Source organism: Cottoperca gobio, chromosome 14 (genome assembly GCF_900634415.1).
Source record: "Cottoperca gobio chromosome 14, fCotGob3.1, whole genome shotgun sequence".
Taxonomy (NCBI): Eukaryota; Metazoa; Chordata; class Actinopteri; order Perciformes; family Bovichtidae; genus Cottoperca; species Cottoperca gobio.
In genome coordinates this window covers 3915003-3931435 of record NC_041368.1, presented here as the reverse complement: position 1 = coordinate 3931435, position 16433 = coordinate 3915003, and the positions used below count along the sequence as shown (strand labels likewise).

The following is a 16433-nucleotide window of genomic DNA, read 5'->3' as shown; positions in this document are numbered from 1 at the left end:
TTTTGTACAGAGCTAAATATGCAAGCCCATTTTGTTAATGTATAATGTCTTCAGACATTTCTAAATACCTTAAAGTTATCTTGCAAGGTTATATTGTAATTGTAAAGTGGTTGGGTTGATACCTGGGACCACCTGCAGGGTGTGGAGAGGATACAATGGCCCTGACAGAGGTCTGACGGAGCTCGGAAATACAATGAAACCAACGAAGCGGACCAGTGCCTGCTCTGGGAGAAACGGCTGATCTGAGAGTAACAGTAAACTGACTCCTGATGTCACCTGTGAAAATGACAGTGTCACTATGTGCACTTGAGCAAAGCACTTAACTGCCAGTTACTCCTGCATCTGTTCTGCAGCTGACACTATCTGCTGCCTACATGTCATGAATTATGTCAGTTGCCAATGTCAGTGAATCAGATACTGTCCTAGCGTCTCTATACGACTCAAAAACAAATGTATTCATCAAAGCATTCACTCTGCCTTAGATCCAATATACTCTACCTGCCGTCCTTTTCCTTTCCCGATAGTTTATATGTTAAACTTACATTTCCAAGCTGTCTCCAATTATCAACTGCTTTACATTATTCACGTTATAAATGCCTCTTCATGACTTCTCTTAGCTGCTGCCAGTTACATGACATCTGCCAAACATACAAGGCAATCTTATAATTACCTCTCCAATCAGTTGTCCAGCTCTTCCATTTATAGTAGTCATTAAATCCTTGGATTTGCACTCCTGTCTTTTGCTCATTATCTGCACGCCTGGTGTCATCTACAGCTCATTAACTCACTTACAAATATATGCATCGAGGACACTCATGCACACACGTGAGCTGGCCACACATCTGATGATTATGATGTCTTTGTTCTCTTTTCATTTTAACTCTATTCATCTATGTCTGTTGCTCTTTTATGAAAATATTGTGACGAACAACAGCTCGACATAGTTTTTAATGTACATGAACCTTCCTGTACATCAGAAGAACCTGTGGGTTTTACAGATACATTGTACAACATTTCATTTAGTTATAAACAGAACCTTAAGACAACATCTTTACAGATACAGTCAAGCACTCAACTCCCAGCTACTCCTTACACTAGCTTGACAACCTTATGGTGTCAAACTATTTATGTCAACCCTACATCATTCAACACAGGGGCTAAGTCACTGTAGGAAAGTACAGCTGAGGTCAGCTGCCATGGCTGGAGAAAAAGAAAGAGGTGACATGACTTCCAAAAGATAATGCTGTATAATCTAAAGGTCTTTTTGACCGAAAACGCTGGAGATGCCACGCCTGTCAATAGACGGTCAGCTGCAGAACAGTGGAGTGGTGCTCACACAGTGGCCTCCAGCAGGAGACTGTGATGTGTCATTGATGACACTTTTCATAGGGACTACTTTTTCAGTAGAAAGTAGTTTAAATTAAAACTGTAGACATCATTCTGTCAATGTGGATTGTCCAGAATAACAACGGCACTGGTTCTAAAAGACAAACTTAACTCCATTCACCTACATTTTATTGGTGAAATACGCCGCAACTCATGTCTTTTGGTTTAATTAAAGTTGTTCTGTTATTCTGCAATATTTTTGTCTGTATTGTTTTTTGTTATTCAATAACAAACTTTTCCCAAAAGGTTTGGCATGTCTGAGGCATGTTTGTAATCTTGAGGGGTAAAAAAACTAAAAATATATATCCAGATCCCAAAATTGAAAATGGAATACTTTGAAAACTCTCTGTGAGAATGTATTTGACATGCCAGAAAACAATGTTGTGATTCTACAACAAAAAGAAGAGCACTTCTATTTCCTCTCTATTGCATGCATTGTGCTACCTAACAGTATATGTCAAATACATCAACCAGAAATGCTGCAATATGCTTCAATGGACTGTATTTGTTTGCTTTTTTTTTACATATAGTATATTTAACTGCACAAAATGAAACTAAAGAAAATCCAGTGTTGCAAAACAAAATGATGTATAGTCACTGTACAGACACTTATAAGATAGCTAAAGATATATACATAAAACACTGCTAGTCAACCTTGTCTCCTGCATTTGGCCACAACTTCTAATTCCCATCACACTTTAACTCCTCTCTTGTGATACAGCTGCAGAATAATCTTTTAGCCTGATCCATCCCTGGCATCAAGGAATGAAAGTAGCCGCTCATTAGAAGATACGCATTATTATTTTTAGAAGTAGTAAAATGTAGGAAATTGCAGTCTAATTTAGTAATTTTGTTACTTAAATGAGGTATTTGACTACATGAACTGTAAACACAGAGTTTTGTAGGTTGTTGAGTTTGAGTGAGAAAACTGTTCATGATTTATGAACAATGTGGTCATTAAATGCATCAAAGCAATGAACAAGTATCCACATTCCACATAGTTAACTTGTAAACTCCAAATTACGACGACACTGAGGGTCCGAACAGAACAGCACTTAATACATACTGGACAAAGATTTCTCGTCTCTGATTGGCTGCACTTTATAATATTGGTTATATCACGCTCACAGGACAGACGGCCGCAAGAAAACAACAGAAAAGCAGCTACTTCCTTTGTTGTACAGTTTTTTTGTTGGTCATTTTTGAGCTGGTTAAGAGTTTTAGTGAGGTGGCTGTTACATTTGAAGCACTTCATTTTGTTGCGGATTGAGAGGAAATGGATCCAATCAGAGACGAGATGTGGATCTTACCAAATGCTGTTGTGTTTTCTCCTTCGCTGTTTTGACCCTCGGGGCCGTACTAAATGCATATTATCAATAAAAAAATTAAAAAGGTCATAAATGTTTAAAAAAAAAAAAGTAAAATAAATTCAGACATCTATAAATGATTGTGAAACTGTCATTGAAGGTAAACATATGTTTTCTTTGTCTGTGTGTCACTTCAAAAGGTTTGCAAGTAATTTACTTTTATTGTATGACTTAATCTGCATAACACATCTCTAGATCTAGAGCAGAGGTGTGTAGGAATGTTTGACAAAACACAAATGCTTTTAATGTGAAACTTTATTACAGTTAATAAAAAAGCGGTACAGTAATTAAAAATGTTATCTATCATATGTCATTGTTCTACAATGCCCCCAGGCACACAAAAGATACAATTAGTTGTGTTTGTTTTGATGGGAAATGATACAAGGGTTAGTGAAATGACAGCGATGCTGAAATGTGAACATTATTTGTTTCCGTTTTTTTCCCAAACATGCCTGAAACAATATAACCACCTCCTACAAAAGAAAACAGTAATTGTCAGTGTTGTGTCTCAGTGTGTCACATTGTCCTGGTCCCTCACTATCACTGGTCTCTTTCTGTATATGAGAACATGCTACTTTGTCTGCTTTCCTCCTGAGTTAATATTAGAAATTGTGCTGCATGACTGGCTGTTTTCAAAGGCAAATGGGATATTATTCTGTATGCAACAATGGGCCCTCTCTCTGTTTGGTTTAGCTCAGCATGCAATTGTTCCTCCAAGCCTTGTTCAATACCAATCAGCCATGTTGTTAAAGTGAACCTCCACAATATCAAATCAGTATGCTGCAAAATCCAGCAGCGCCACACATTTTCTGCTCTGTGCCTTTGCCTGGATGGGAGGCACACCACTCTAACCAGCTCTCATGATTACACAGGATCCTCACGACCAACACCCACTGTGCTGCCGTTGAGCACCCGACCCAACACACAGCGCACACACACGCACACACACACACACATGCAAGCCCCTGTCACCACCCCCTTCTGCTGCAACCTCTCAATCAGCCTCTAACCTATGCAGTCCCTGTGGCAGCGACTTACATCTCTGGGAGATTTCAGAAAAAGAGGATCAAAACAAATCTCTGCTTCCCTCTACAGTTAATTACAGTGCAGACAACCTGTTCATGTAATTATTTGTATGCTGCCCATAAGGATCAATTTGCAGAGAGAAAAGGCTCAGGCCCTCCAGGAGACCGCACATGTAATAAGCTGATTGTTGATCAGGTGTTCCGCTCAAAACAGATTGAAGAGACATTTCGTCCTTGAATGACCACATGAGCATTACCCGTAGTGGATTTAATAATGAATGCAGACGCTGTAGTGCAATGACAAATCTGTTCGTTGGGCTGTTTCACCAGAATGATTAATATAATACAGATACTAGATAACATCCAGGCGTAAATGATAGAGGGACTCTCACAAGCTACGTTGAAAGGCTGAAAACGCTCTCAAACACACAATACGAGGTTTATTGCTTTAATAATGTGTCCATTTTTCTCTCATACCAACGTTGATAACACCATGTGACGTTACAGACATCAGTGGGGCTGAAAGGAGATGAGGAAAAAAGAAAGCTTCCGCCTTCTATCTCGAGCAAGAGAGCCATCTATGAGAGCGACAATATTACTGAGGACGTTGCACTCCCACTCATCAACCAATAAGAACTTCCTCCATTAGGAAAGACATTCAGATTCAGTCCATTAGAGAGCCAGCGGAACAGCAGGGGCTTTCATTCCACTATCAATACACATAATGAGCAAAGGACAATAACTCCACCCCTCAAGCACACTGCATTAAAACACATGTCATTGTTGCTGCTGGAGTTCCAGAGTGATGTTGTTGCTGTTGCTGCCATCATTCTGCAAATGTCCTTTGTCTATCAGGTGCAAGTTGAATACTGAAAAGGTGTTTTGTTTTCACTCAAAAACAGTAATGTGTTGTTGTTGCTGTTGTATCTGTCCGTATCCCCACGCACAGACTTCCAAACATAATAAGAACCGAGGCAATGGATAATAGAAACTTTACAGAATACTTACATCACACGTTCCTGGTAGAGTGTGTTATAGCGTTATTAGATTTCAGAGTTATTTGCTGCATACATTTGCATTATAGTGAGGGAAACCTTATTTTTTTGAAACTACTATAACTCCTTAAAGTTTTAATGTCGACACATTACAGTGTTTTTTTTTTTACAATTGGCAACACGCGTTTCCCAATACTGTGTTCACTTCGTCAACGCTCTTCACACTGCCAGCACATGAAACAAGCAATGTGCTACATGCTTCCACATCTACATGTGTCGTTTCTACATTGTCTCCCAGTCACAGAGGTGGTGTCATTTCACCTTACTCTCAATACATGGAATCGCAGTTTCGGGCTTCCGGTGGAATCGCAATGCATTCTGGGGTGGCAAGACTAGAAAAGTGAGCACCAACTCCACAAGCGCCGCCATATTGGATTTATTCTCTAAGTGTTTACATTTTACTTAGCTCATTCTTCAAGCGTTTTTACATTGTATTTGGCTAGTTTTTAGTGTGTAAGCATCGCTCTTCTAGTTATGGGATTTGGACACCGGAATTGTGTGGTGAAAGGATGTTCAAACAGTGGGAAAAAGCTAACTAAATGGGCAGAATCTCATTGTGAGCTTCACGATTGCAAAAATTGTGACTTGTGAATTTAACAGTTACAATATTAGCAATGTCCTCAGTAAATACGATGTTATTAAGACAAATGCGGGACAAAACTAAGAAAATAGGACACAAGTTGTGATGAATTCAAATTAATGTTACTATTATTATTTCATGAAGGCTCTCATTCATTTCACATGTCTTTCTATTAGATTTGTCTGAATAATGTTCCCTCTAATTGCAAATTGCAAGATATCAGGATGAATCATCTCATCAATTCCCTCTCGTGTGAATGATAAGCAAATCAACCAGCGTTGACATCCAGCCTTCCCTCACCGTTACTTTGCTTGATAAATTCAAAGTAGTGTGGATTATCTACGGGAAGAAAGTGGTTCCTGACATCCCTTATCTACGCAAGTAATCACATTACACCACCAAACAGAAGAGTCTTTAAAGGAAGAATGGGCATTTACAATGTTTTTCCTCTAATGTGATCCATAAAATATGGTTTGTTCACTTTATATTTCTCATGAGCTTCATACAAGTGGGAAGTGTAATTGAAAGAGGTAGTTTCCTGGAAGATGAGCAGGGCGAAACAGTAGATGAGGTCTGTGATAAATCAATAACATGATGTCGCGACGCAGCGGAGGATTGCTTTACATATCATTGCCCTCACCATTCATGCATGTACGTGCACACGCTTCAGCACACACACTGACAAACCTGTGTATTGTGGAATAGGGACACTAGCTAATGAGCCAAACAAATGGTCAATTCCCCCCTCCCCTTCCACCACCACACACACACACACACACCTCTTTTGATAGAGAGCCAATACAAGCTGAAAAGAAACAATGGGTCATTGTTGGCCTTATTCTGCGCTCCAATCCAGTGACCAGGCATCGCTCTGCTGGCTGCTGAGACTAATATATTCTGGACAGAACGGAAAGCACAACCACTCTGGGAAAAAACTAAACACAAAGAGCCAATGTGAAGATTAAAAAACACTACTGAGGGCCCTCACAGCAACATCCACTGTGGGGCAATAACACATCTGCATTAACAAGACGACATCTGACTAAATTAGTATTCATAAATCATCTTGCGTTCCATATGGGAATGCTGATCTGCCTCTCTCATGTCCCATGGTACACTCGGTAATGAAGGTGGAGGAAATATTCGGAGAAGTCCTTGCAACGAATGCCAAAGCAACTCAACAAGGCTTGTACTCTGCATAGCTTGTCATTCTCTGAGGACGCTCATGTAGCGGAGCTCCCCAGGTTATAAATTATATGGAACACAATATGCAGCCAATTTCTCCTCCTGTGAACACATCCTTATCGGAGGAATTCAGATGAGATGTGGAAAGCGATAAAATGCGCTACCTTTGTCACTGTAGCCACCGATCAAGAACACACTAGTCAATCAGTCAATGCCAGCTGTCAAACAAGCACCTGTACACATGAGTGGGAGTGAAAGGATGCATTATGTAAGTCTACGTGTCGTCAACAGACACAGCCTTGCCATTTGAGTGGCAATGATTTCTCCAACTTGTTTCTATTTTAATGAGGAGGCAGCAAGTGAACATGGGAGGGAAGGCAGCCCAGCACAGCCCAGCACAGCCCAGCACAGTTGCTTCGCTGTGACATTAATATATTAATGCATCGCACAGTGCGCTTATTTTCTCTGTATATGAAGGTATGTGCATTTATTATTATTTTTATTAACATTATTATTTGTCATTTCGCAGACGCTCTTATGTAGAGCGACTTACAGAACCAGGGACAGTCCCCCTGGAGCTACTCGGGGTTGAGTGCCCTGCCCGATGTTCTGTTTGGAAGCCTGACCCCTGTACGTACGCTCACTGTTGACCATGTGTCTGACTGGTAATAAATTGGAACAAAACTTGCTTTAAAGTGTTTTAGCATAAATGTTGGGATATAAAAAGAAGTAAATGAAACACTGGCAGAAGAGAGTTTGTGTGATGCTGCTTTGCTTCAACAGCGTGATCACAGCTCATGCATCACATCATTGTTTACAAGTGACACAAAGCCTGCCGGCTTGGGCTCAATTCACCTTCAATTAAATCTGATCCATCCAAAGTTGTGCTCAGGCTTCATACCACAAAGAATATCTTCTGAAATTCATTAAATGAAAAGTGAATTGAGCCCCTCTGCCAGTGTGTCAAGTCATTAGTCCTCAGTCGTCAAGTCGTCAGTGCAATCACACTTTGTGAGGTGGTAGCAGAGGCCTGATTTAAATGCTATCAGACACTCGTATGTCACCCAGATCTGCCATCACTTCATCAGTCACCACCCAGGAGACTAATTTAGCTTATTTAAATTTGAAAGTGGGCTGTCATGAAGGCGAACAAATAGCTAAAGTCAGACTGGTATGACCCTTTACCTTATAAACAATCACAAGCAGAGAGGGTGATGTGGCCTCTACAAACATTACACTAAAGTTTGCCAGGCAATCATTATTCATTATTGCAAGATGGCACAACTTCAACTGCCATGCTGAAAGCTCGACACGCTCTGTTAAATTGTAATGCGTCCAGCAGTTATGAACGCACACCTGGGCTTTCTGGAGTCAAAGGCTTCTGTCTTCCAAGTGACACTGGATAATTAAATGCATTCACAGGAATCTGTGCTTTCTTGCGCACAATCCTGGCAACCTCAGCATCAAAGCTACGGTCTGTCTGTGGCTAGTTAGCTAGTCCCAAAGTTCAGACACGATGGAAGACAAAAACAGCATCAAATTGGGAGATGGAAGGAAAGAGCAAGAAAAAGGAGTGCAAAAAAAAAAGAGGTGTGACAGCTCGCCTGGGCTGCCGAAACAGCTCTCTTCTGTCTCCTTTGTCTTGCTGGTAATCTGTATTCCGCAAAGACGCTCTTCTGAAGTGCATCTCATGCAAATGAGCATGTGTAAAAGACACTGGGGTCACCATGGCGCATTCTTTTCCCGAAATGCAATCAAAAGTAGCATTGGACAGTGTTCCTATTCATTTAGTCTGCATCACTGCTTTTTTCATTAGCAGCATCTGCTTTTGTTGCTTCCTTCATCAGTTCTTGTCTTGTTTCCCGACACACTGTGCATGAGTACATGCCACACAGACGGGTACATCAAGCTCCAAACTCAGCTCACAGGAAAGCAGTTGCAACGTAACCACAATTCCCTCTTGTGTACACATTTTTCAAAAACTAAGAATAGAGAAGCAGTTGTTTTCTGCTGATATTTCTTTCAAACTGTGCAAGTAAAATGACTGAAGCGTTGTAATAGGCATAATCAGATAGATCTGCACCAGCAGTGATTCCACTTTTAGTATAATTAAATCATTACCATGACCTGAAACAATAGTATAATGGCCGCAAATCTTTTTTTTACAAAAGCATTTACATTACAAAATAGCATACCGGTACTTTATTTGCAGTGGTAATACAAATGTTTAACAATACAGCTGAGGACTGTCAGTTCTCCCCTAAAGGAACACCAGCAATCTGCGCCAGTTTCTTATAAAGGTGAATGAGCTTTTGCCCTCTCAGTGTCAGTGGTCATAGTTTACATCCCTCCTACCTCAGACTATCAGGTGTAGTGTGTTAAAGCAACACCTTATCTGCCCTCACCTGTCAGTGCAGAGGACTCAAGACTCAGAGCGGGTAGTTGCCTCAAGGTTTCAGTCAGAATCCATCAATTGAACTCCTCCGTGCAGCTGAGGGGATGGGCAGTTGGTTGAATTCATAGCTTTACATGCGGGCTTGATTTATGCTTCTGTTCCGGCAAGTATCAAGGCAGTGATTGGACACAAAGAGAGTTACAAAGACAAACGGGTGTTCTGAGTCGCTGCTGTAGATAAATGCATCGGCACAAAGAGGTTTGGGGGATTTAAAGTGGAGAAAAGAAAGGCCACAGTGAATTATGGTGATGAAAAATGTTGATTCAGAAAAGTTGTTACTGAATTGGAGCTCTGTTCAAGAGTGCAGTGACATTTACAAAGTCCCTGATGTGTTTCCCTTCTGTGTGATAGTTTGATGTTGTTCCAGTTAAGGGCAAACTGTTTTTTTTTCAGAAAATCTAAAACCTTTAACTTGTTTAATGTGAGTTTCTTTAATTAGCAAGCTAGCATTAGCGTTAGAATAGGCGACCCACAAGTGACATCTCAGACGCTTTTTAGTAATCCGAGTTTACGCCTCAAAGGTCCTCATATTTTACAAATATGCAATAATGTCCTTGCTGTTTCTTGTGACTTCCACTTTAAACAACCTGCCATTTCAATGAGAAGAGACACCGTGTTGTATTACATAATATAAATTAGGACTTCTATCTCAAAGCAAGTGACGTCTAAAATAGAAAATGCACTAAATTGCAGCAGTGATAAGAACTTTAACATAATTAAAACTTAATTATCAGCCTCAAACTGAAAGCAGTGTCTTGAAGTGAAACTCCACCTTGGATTAAGATTTCCTAATTTATTATCGGACAGTCCACAGCACATGATCTTTACGGTCCCAAGAGACCTTTGTTAATAATGCATGAGTGGTTTACTTATATACAAACGTAACAGTTACCAGGGTGGTTTCACATCAGCAAGATTTGACATTTGAGCCATCGGGTCCTAATAAAGTAGAAAACACCTGAACAAAACCCCTGGTCTGCTTCTCTAAACACTGACACAACTCTGTTGAGAATAGAAAAAGGGAGGGAAACATTTTAATGTGATGTTTGTTTTGAGATGAAAGAAAGGACTCACTGTGAAACGCCTGTCTGATGTTAAACATTCAGTTTACACGTACAAGCTACATTAACACATAACTCATTAATTAAGCCAAATGAGAACAAGAACATTATCCCAGAGTATTAGCTCTTGTTTAGAACATTTTAAAGGACATATTCTTCCTCACTTGGCAGTGAATAAAGTAGGTAAAATTACCCTTGGTCACAAAAAACTGTGTGCAATACTGCCAGAAATGAGTATTCCTGTCTTGTTTGGCTCTTATTAAACAATCTCATGTTTCATTATTTCCCTTTTACTCCTACAAGAACACATATTCATGGATTGAAATGCAAAGTGTTTGGGGGGAATTACATCATAAATTGTTGAGGGGATAATATCACATCCCTGTGGTAACGTAAAACAAGCTGAGTTGTTGTTTTCTTTTTTTAGAAAGGAAACTGAGCTCAAGTAATGAGTTAAAATAGCTGTTCTGTGTCTTCTATTTACCAACAAATTCAAACACTACCCACACAGCCTGAGCACTGCCATCCTGATATCATTTGGATTCTAATATGCATCATCTTTAGAGAAGAAGAAGGAATGAGAGGGGCACCATGCATCGCACACTGCCGACAAAGAGTGCCAAAAACGTCCTTTTCCTGAGATGGCTTTTACTTAGCTTCTAGATATTTGTGAAATCCACCGCGCTCCAGGCCAACAATAGGCAAAATTGCAGAGCGCAAAAAGGAAAAAGAAAAACAATGAGCTGTACTGATCCACTATTCATGCACAGAAAAAGAATAGGGGGACCTGAAAGGACCAAAGATGTGTTTCAAATTAGTGACTCAAGTTGGTCATAGGAGAGGGTCATCTCATATCCATTCTCTATTTCTCTTCCCTTGTCACTACCTCCTTCACATACACACACCGGTGTCATTTCCCTCTACAAAAAGAAGCTGGTAGGAAAATAGAGCACGACAAAGAACAAGTGTATTCCTATTTGCTGCATTGGAGAAAGAAAAGTGCATTTAGATCTCAAACAAGGAGCATCTTTCTATTTACATGAACGTCAAGTAGCAGAGACATAGTGCTGCTGCTGGGAAAGATGAGCTCAGGAGCTCGTCTCATTGGCTGCTGAGACTCCAATCAATACGTGTCTGCTTCACAAGCATCAGTCTGAAAGCACAAGGCTGATACCAATATGAGCATGAGCAGCGCTCAGTGAATGGTGGCCAGCTGTCACTTACTGTTATTAAAGTTTCAGTGTGGAACTTCCTGCAGCTTTTCTCTTCAGTTCACGGAACACACCGTGCATACGTGATCAGGTACATAGAGGTGAAGAAAGAGAAGGCTAAACCGTGTCCTCTAGATGGAAACCAACACAATACGAACAGTAATTACACTTTCAGGAAACTGTTACACTGTTTATGCCAGTTTCTATTAACACACTGTGATTTTCAGCCATCATATCATGTTAAAAAAAAGGTGAGCAAAGTGTAATTATTGGCTGGTATCCCTAAATGAGAACAGCCAACCTGTCTGTCTTTTATTGCTGACAATTATTCTTGTCCTCTGGGTTAATCACAGTGACAGAAATAGATATAATGATAGAGATGTACATAATGCAGCATCATTAGTATCAGTTATCACATGAAATACATTTACAGGACTCATATTAATGTAGCCGAGAACTAAATGCAAATTAGGTTAGTAATTTGAATTTAATTAACCCTTTTGAATTGCGCACAATGTGAAATTATCCTGAGAAAATAGGGCCATGTTGGGTGAAACTGAAAACAATGTTTTACCAGAGAGAAGGACAAGGATTTTGGCATAAACAAGGCTCTCTTTGTCTGCTATCTTACACCTTTATGTGTTGTGACTTATATTATTGTGTCACCAACCTCTCGTTTTTTCGCACCCTGAGCGAGTCACTAATATTTGCTGGCAGGATGATGATGATGAAATGATACATCACATCTGTGAACAAGTTGCCACCTGCAGAGACATGAATTGAATGCAGTCCAGTCTGAGCTCCACTTGGCTCTGCTTCCTCTCGCTTGTCTCCTTCTCCAAAATCTGCCACCACATGCAACACAAATGGCTGACTAGTTTGACCTGACAAAACACACAGACACACATACTGTAACACACACCCTTGGCTTGAGCCTCTGGGTTTACCCATTGCTCTACAGAGGTGTGAGTAACATCCAAATCTATATTGATGGCTGTAATCTCTCTCACCCATCGCCCCCAATAAAGTCTAGCAGGCCTGACATCCCCATGGTTCAGCAATTACAATGGGGCCATAAACTGTGTGATTTCTAAAGAAAGAAGGTGAAGGTAGAAGGACCATGTGCTTCTTTTCTTTCTGTGTTATATGCTTCATCAGTGGGTGCATACTGTTTGATATCGTTACAGGATTCTTCCTTTCCTGATGATAAAATTAGAGAAAGTGCATTGCACTCTAAGGTTCGGCTCGTTGATGCTATGTGATAAAATTAACTGATAATAGTTATGATTAGTGCTGTTAAAAGGCCAAGCATACTGTACTGAAGGTCTTCATTGCACCAAGAAGAAAGTTCACCTAAATTACAGAGGACACAACCAGATTCAGAGGAGGAGTCGGAGTCGTAGAACTCTTCTTTGGGCTACTTTTTAGTGATGGATTGCAGGCAGTAGCAGAATCAAAAGGTCAGTTAAATCATAGTTTTGTTTTTTATAGTTTTTACTTCCTGCACAGGCTCAAGCATAACTTTTAATAATAGCTTTCTCCCTCTCTTCAGACCGGAACGTGCTTTAAGCAATAACTGACACGTCTCTGAAACTCCTCTGATGCCCTATTAAGTAACAGATCTGAAGCGTCAGCAGCCCTTGGACTGTGGTGGGTAATGCTATGTCATAGTTTCTACGCCTGTTATACAATCTGCTTGATATAATTGGGGACCAGATTTTAAAGTCGTCGGTACGAGAAGCTCTCTCCATCAAATTAGATTTGCTTCAGCAACCTCCATCTGAGATGCAGCCCTTATTCATTTTTAATTTAATTTTGTCCTTTTTTATTGGAAAATGTTACATACCTCGTAACACATCACTCCAATCTTTGCTGAATGCTTATAATCTAGAGTGGGCTATAGGCACATGGAACAAATCATCCACACAGCAGTTTGAATTTCTATAAAACCTTGACTTTTCTCTCTATCCTCCTCTCTCAATTGTCAAACTTGTATTGTAACTTCTATAAAGAAATATAGTCACTACATAAAAAAAAGAAATATAGTCACTACTGTCTTACAAAGTTATCATTTGCCCTGTGTTTTAGGTGTACAGCTGATGCATTGCCTCACTCTGTGCTTATTTTAGGAGAAATGTGCTTGGAAGATATTTAACTAACCTCCAGGTTAGTACACAAGTGAGGGAGGGGGGCACACTTTTTATTATAACAGACACTGGAGCTGGAATCAAGCCTGATAAGTTTTCAATTCCACACAAAAATCAGCTACACATAAAGGATTATGTCCTCTGGACTCATATTAACTATGTCTGGTCATCCAGACGTCTCTGACCTACGTTCTCTGATCATCCACACTATACATAGAAATGCATAGAAATGATGCATGGAACATCCACCTGCATGTCAGTCCCAAGCATCAAATGAATACACTCAGTATTTGTTTAAATCAGCAGTATCCAGTGTTAAAGTTATACCATCCAAATATGTCCTAGTGCTATACTCTCAATGCTAAAACTATTGTACAACTAAAACTATTCACATCTTGCCCTTGAAATGTGTAACAAAGAACACATGTTTAGTTAGCTTCTGCTAAAGATCATGTCCTTTTTGCCTCTAAATAGGCCAAAAACCTCTGAAGTTTCATAAACCTCGTTAGAGCGGCGCCTTTTGTCCGCTCACGAACAATCAAACCCCCGTTTGGAGCAGATGTGTCGAGGTGGTTTGCCATGCTGCTGAATAATAGAGCACCTTTGTGGGTTCTGAAAATGTCATTATATTTGTGCCAAGAGAAAAAACACATTACACCTGAATGTTCATGATTCTGTTCACATGTACAAAGAGAAAGAGAAAACGTTACAGTACATAAGACATCGTCTGAAATGTAGATATTCAATATGTTTCACTGTTACAGTCACACAGCAGACCCATATACAGTATGTGGAAAGGATTGCACAGATGAAAACCACTTGTGGACGCTGTGCATCATTGTAGACGTGGTATGGTGTAGTAACAGAGCAGTGTCAATGTTACTGCAGTAAAACAGTATCTCCAGCTCAGACAAGCCTGCTGGGTTTAGTCTATTGAGATCATTTGCAAACAGCCTCGAGGTGTGTTTTACGATGCTCCGCCGCTCTCCGGGGGTCTGCCGCAGGGGACAGCTTGCGTGTAAGCTGGCACATTTTTACAGGCGGGGATTTTAACAAATCGAACCCGTTGATTTAACCAACTAGTCGAGTTGGAGAAGTCGCTGCCAGTAGACGTGAATGCCCCAGTGTGCGGCCCAAGCGTTCACAAATTTCGACCAAAAACATGAACTGGGGGGCCATGAATGACAACTCAAAGTCAGCATGAAACAAACTGCTTCAGGAAGAAAACTCTGTGGTAATTTGTTTTCATAGATGCTGGAAAAGTCATTCATCATCAGTCACACAGTATAATCATTCTGTGTGCACAATTACTCAAAATGCTGCCTCCAATTAGAGTTCCTTTGCCAGATTGCTTAATTTTAATTAAAAAAATGACCTTTCTTCCTCCGAGCAGATTGCTGCAGAGAAATCCTCCCGTTCTCTCACAAAAACAATGTAAATGTGTGATGATAGAGAAGTTAGTCCCTTTAACACGACTCACTGTGCCTCTGAGATGCTTACTGTGAATGTTTGCTGCATAGGATGCGTCTTCTTCCCACAATGAAGTCGTGTTATTAATGCACAGGATCATGCATTACTGTAAAGGAAGAAGGGCACAGCTGGGAGAGAAAAAAAAAACAGCCAAGCAATTATCCTCACAGATGTTTTACCATGGAGTATTACACAATGGTAATCAAGTGGTGGATCTTGACAAATGCTTTCCATATTTATTTATCTCTCCCAGTCTTTTGAAAGTACATATAGAATTATTATTATTACCCTTGTGGTTGCTGTTGTTGCGATAATGCTTGTACCTCAAGGGAATGTTCCTGTGCATCTCATCAGTGCGACTTATAAGAAACTAGGTTTATTATTAGATGCCATGCACTTCACCTCCCTGTGTCGTCACAAGCTGAATTTTGTATGTTGGGTTGGTAACAAAAACATTTTTTTAAAGATGAATTAAATGAACAAGTATACAGACTGTGAAAAATAGTTTCTTGCCTTTTAGGAGAGTTATGTTTTCAGTGTGTTTTTCATGCTGTGCCCACCTTACTGAAGGTTAATTGACAGCCTGCTGAGAAAGAGAATGCCTAATAAAGGTCAGTCTTGCTCACTGCAGGATGGTCCTTCCAGATGTTATGGAAAGGTCAGAGTCTTACCTTTAGAGAGGGACTAAGTGGTCAAGATAAAAGAAATAAATTAGATACACAGCGTGAGTGTTTTTGGATAATGGAGGTGCAACAAAAAGCCCTAGGTAAAGACGGGAGCCAAATAGAACCGTAACAGATTTAGCATTTCTTTCGGGGAAAGTTAGTGCTTTGACTGTTTTATTCTTCTCTGCATACCTTGCTGTGTAACACTTTTGTTAAATCCATCCTGTGAATCCATGCAGAGACTGCTTTACATAAAGCCCCTTTACATCTTACAATGACATTATTGATGTAACCAACCTGAAAAGAGGTGACTCTGCGACTTACTCAAATAGTGTTGACTCCAGTTAGTGACAGAACAGTCGGCTGTCTCACTGACTTCTTGGTTTTTTTGTGCAAATACTGAAACCTAGCAAAAATAATTGGTTTGTTCTTACTTTGCTCACTTGAGGCAAGACTACAAGGCGGTGTGTGTGCGCACGGCCGTTGTATATGAAGTCTTTTTACAATCATGTCTGGATTATAACTGAGTGCTTAGTATGTCAGGGAGCCCTGTCACTCATTCCCTGCAGTTCTTGAACGTTTCCCCATGAAGTTACCTTGAAAGAAGACTTTTCTCATTGTGGCTGTTCCTTAGTCATGAGAAACACTTTATCATCAAAATATTTGTGTGTTACTTTTTCCCTGCACCACATTTAGCTGCTAAGCCTCTCACCTGTGTCTTGCAAGCTGTGCGAGGTGTGCTGCCAGAACTATTCGCAGGATATGTGTTCTCAGCAATAATGTGACTTTAACTTCTCCACAAACACCGAGCTGTTTGTGCAGACTA

At 40.2% G+C, this 16433-nt stretch overlaps 1 protein-coding gene across 1 annotated transcript in view; it reads right to left on the bottom strand.

Annotated features, from left to right (window-relative positions):
• The window catches only part of kirrel3a (kirre like nephrin family adhesion molecule 3a), a 153916-nt gene that overhangs the window by 95468 nt on the left and 42015 nt on the right, over positions 1–16433 (bottom strand).